Source organism: Grammomys surdaster, unplaced genomic scaffold (assembly GCF_004785775.1).
Source record: "Grammomys surdaster isolate TR1022 unplaced genomic scaffold, NIH_TR_1.0 149, whole genome shotgun sequence".
Lineage (NCBI taxonomy): Eukaryota > Metazoa > Chordata > Mammalia > Rodentia > Muridae > Grammomys > Grammomys surdaster.
This window is the reverse complement of record NW_021604607.1, coordinates 6857163-6861489: the sequence shown is the minus strand read 5'-3', so window position 1 is coordinate 6861489 and position 4327 is coordinate 6857163. Positions and strand designations below refer to the sequence as shown.

General features: G+C 41.8%; 1 long non-coding RNA gene across 1 annotated transcript in view; it reads right to left on the bottom strand.

The window, feature by feature from the left end:
- Positions 1-3841, bottom strand: part of LOC114619296 — a 27563-nt gene extending 23722 nt beyond the window's left edge. The window contains exons 1-2 of the long non-coding RNA XR_003711107.1: positions 3734-3841; positions 3182-3267 (exon numbers count right to left, since the gene is read on the bottom strand). This is a non-coding gene — a long non-coding RNA (uncharacterized LOC114619296). The remainder of the gene's footprint in view (positions 1-3181; positions 3268-3733) is intronic.
- Positions 3842-4327: the final 486 nt, after the last annotated feature.

Here is a 4327-nt window from a genome sequence, read left to right as displayed (position 1 = left end):
ACACTGGCTGTATACTCTAGGTTTTGTACACACTGGCTGTATACTCTCAGTTTTGTACACACTGGCTGTATACTCTAGGTTTTGTACACACTGGCTGTATACTCTAGGTTTTGTATACACTGGGTGTATACTCTAGACTTTGTATACATTGGCATATACTCTGACAATGCAGATAATACAGACACAAGTGAAAGAGTATGATACCTACTGATCCGATTGACTACAACCAACCCAAATGGTGGCACCGCCATTCTGAGCCTTCTGTGAAAGCCCAGCCATCCTTAATTTGAACCAGAATATCAGAATGAACTAACAAGTTATTTTATCCTTTTTGCTTATTTGCTTTTTTGAGACAGGGTTTCTCTGTAGACCAGGCTGTCCTCAAACTCATAGAGATCCACCTGTCTCTACCTCCTGAGTGCCAGACTGAAAGTGTGTGCTACAACTACTGGCTGAGTTATTTGATCTTTAAAAATAGATACATACATACTTTGTGTTTTGAATTTAGGTTTAGAAATACCATTGCCATATGAGAAACCAGGGTGTTGAAGGGCTGAGGCCAGGTGTGTGGTGTAAGATGTGGAAGACAATCCAGAAACCAGGTCATGTGAGATAGTAAGGAAGCTGTTGAGCATGCTGGGTTGTTTCAGATTCAAGTGCCAACAGAAGAGGCTCTCAGAGGCCAAACATGAAGCACACCAAACTTCAAATAACTAGAAACCCATAAAATATTTCAAATACATGTGTGCTGAACCCATGCATATATGTAAGTCCAAGATAAGTAAACCAAGTTACCTATGAGTGTTGAAAGAAAACTGTTAGCTTGTAAACACAGGGAAAGAACTAGGCACTTGCTTTGCCTTTCCTGGCAGAACAGCATCACTGATTAAACAAACAACAGAGGAACAGATGCGTTTTTAAACAGAATTCTTTTAGCAAGTAGATTAAGAAGTAACAGATTAGAACAGTCTGTAGCCCACAGTGATGTAATGGACCTGGGTGGTCAGCATCCACACCTGCTTAAGACACAGGCAGACAACTAGCCGCCAGAGGCTCCCTGGTATACCACCATTGTGGTAATACCATGGGATCAAGCCTGAGCCTCACCAAAATTTCAACCTAGCTGCTGGTTTGCAGGAGCTACAGGGAGCAGAGTAGCATGTTAAACCACACCAGGAACAAGTAAACAGGCTAATTCAGATTGAATTAACCTACAGAAACTGTAGCTCGAACACTCTGGCTTCTGGGGCCTTTAGCAGGTTAACTGTTTGGAAAAGTTTGTAGGAGAAACTGTGGGCACAAAAAACTTCAAAAGACATAAAAGCTTTTAAAAATTGGCAACGCAAAGCTCTCCTTTTTAGAAATGTTAATTGGATAAAATCCATAGAAGGAAGTGATTTCCAAAGCCAGTAAGTAGGGACTTGGGGCTGAGGGAGCCAGTTCCGATCGCCACAGACCACAAAGGGAGCTTGGGATGCAGTCAACAGAAGTCGTTTCTTGAGCTGGAAACAATCCATTAAACTCTGTGTTTATTTTGTTTTTAAACATTTGTATTTCATTTCATTCACAAAGAAGCTTTAAAATATACACATCCTAGCTGGGAAGTGGTGGCGCACGCCTTTAATCCCAGCACTTGGGAGGCAGAGGCAGGGGGTTCTCTCTGAGTTTGAGGCAATCCTGGTCTACTGTGAGCTCCAGGACAGCCAGGGCTGCTACACAGAGAACCCCTGTCTTGATCAAAAGGAAAAGTATACACACACACACACTCACACACACACACACACAAATCCTTTAGTCTAGCAATTTTGTGACTAAGGATGATCTATAAAATAATCTCAAGGGATAAACAGATGGAACAGCAGTTAAGAATGTCACCTGCTCTTTCAGAGGACCAGAGTTTGATTCCCAGCACCCACATGGAGGCTTACAACTACCTGGAACTCCAGTTCTAGGACATCTTATATCCTCTTCTGGACTCTTTGGGCATCAGGGACACACACTGCACACACCCACATAAAATCATAAAGTATCAAATATAAGACAAACCTATTCAAATGTACAAAGCTGAGCATGTCCATTATGGTACTGCACTTGGGAAGGAGCAAAGAGGGAGTAGAAACAAACGCCTACTAGGTAAGGTCTAGTAACTCACAGTGCGTCCATACAATGGAATTCTATGGCACCATGGAAATTGAGACAGGTCTATATGGCTTCCAGAAGATAGACTTTGTGTGTGTGTGTGTGTGTGTGTGTGTGTGTGTGTGTGGTAATGGAATGTGAATCCTAGGCTTCAAGTATGCTAGGTGTTCTAACCTTAGCCCTCCAAACAAACTACTAAAGATAAGAGGAGCAGGTGTATATCATTATTTTTACCAATTGTGAGAAGGAAAAGAAAATCTTCATGGGAGAGTATTTGAAAGGCTAAATAAGAAACAGCCAAACCTTTGAAGGTGGAGAAGGACTGGGGAAGGGCTCAAAGGCTCTGGATTTTCTATGCTTTTATATTTCATCACCACACCTGTGCTTTATTTGTATATTTTTAAAAGCCAACTGTTCTTTTGTTTCTTCAGATTTGTGGTCCTTTATCAGTATCTCAGTGAGTGGATAGGCCACAAGAAGTGAAATTTATTAAAGAAGAAAAGAAAATTCTGCCTGTATGAAAAAATGGAGTGTTTGTCAGGGTTCTCTAAAGAAACAAAACTTGTAGTATGAGTGTATGAGGTTGAATGTCTTCGTTGGTCTTCAGTAGACAGTGGGGTTCTGAGCAAGCAGGCTCTGATGCCAATGAAGGAGTGGACCTGCCAGCAAAAGAACAAGCCAGCTTCCCTCTTCCTCTGCCGTGTTATTTATATGAGCTGCCAGCAGGTGTGTCCCAGAGTAAAGGTGGATCTTCCCAGCTCAAAAGACACAGATTATGAAATTTGAACCTTCCCACTTCAAGTGCAGCTGCTAGGTTTTCAGTTGATTCCTGACAGTCAAGTTGACACCAAGAACAGCCCTCGAATGGAGCTGGCTCTTGTGTTACTAGCAACCCAAGTTTTTATAGAGCTGGTAACTTCAAGTCTGGGGCTGGCTTAGAAAACCCCAAGTTCTAACAATGTCTTCCTTTTGCTCATGATACAAAAGCATGTCTTTCTGCTGCTCACTTTATGAAGAGTGTAGTCAAGAACACAGTACTTACTGTAGATCTGCTGTAAGTAGTCTTGAAGCCGTTCATTTGCCAGCTTTCTCCTGAGTGTCTGGTTTGCATCAAACCCAAGATAGACACTGGGGTACAATAGAGAACATGACAGATAAGTCCCTGACCTCAGAAACCTGACCATATAACTGAATATATCTTTGCTGAGTATAGTTTGCTTGCCAGCAAGATGATTTGTACTTCTCAGTGGCATATGAAGCTCATATAGAGTAAAAAAGGAATTTGCCAATGGATATAAGAAATACGAACCACATAAATTTTAAATCTTAAAATATCAGCTTATTATGTCTGTTTTAAAGTTCAGGTTGATATGGTCAGAGTCCTACAGATGGTTCCCAATGATTCTACTTCCCGGTGTCTACACTCTTGGAAGACTCTGTCCTTTGGAGTGTGAGCTGATCCTGGTGGGCTTGATTCTAATACATAAAGCATGGAAAGGTAACGGGGCATCATTCGCAGAGTACGTTAAAATGAGTGTGACCCCCCCCATCTTCTTTTCCCACTGTCTTGGTCTTCTCTCCCACACTTACTTACTTTCTTTATGTCACACGGAATGAGACTGAGGCAACCTCTGGCCAGCGATCAGCAAGGAGCTGGGGTCCTGGGTCTCACATTCTGTGGAAGACCAAAGGATAAGTGCACTGGACACAGATCTGGAACCAACTGAGACTTGGCATAACTGTAGCAGCCTAGCAAATACTGGAATTCTCGTCATGAGAGAGCCTCGGTGTGTGTGAAGCACAAACCAGCCAAGCTGCACCTGGGGAAAAGGAGGGTGATGAATGCTGTTTTAAGCTTTTGGTTTGGGAATGCTTGTTACCAAGCAACAGGCAACCAATATGGTCGGCTAGGCAATCATTCCCTTTTGGAAGTAGATCACATCAGGCAAGGCAAGGCCTTTGGGAGCATTATTTCTCACATGGGCAAATGTGGCACAGCCATGACAGAATATATTGTGTCACTTGGCTTTGTTTCATCTTTCCAATGACCTAACTTTGCTTCAGAAAGCCTAGTTGAAAAGAGACTTAAAAAAAAAACTTAAAAAAAAATCTTGTAACTTTTTCTGGCAATGAATGTTTTCAAATTTGTCTTGAAAAACTTTAATTTGAAAGTAATTTCATTAAGAAT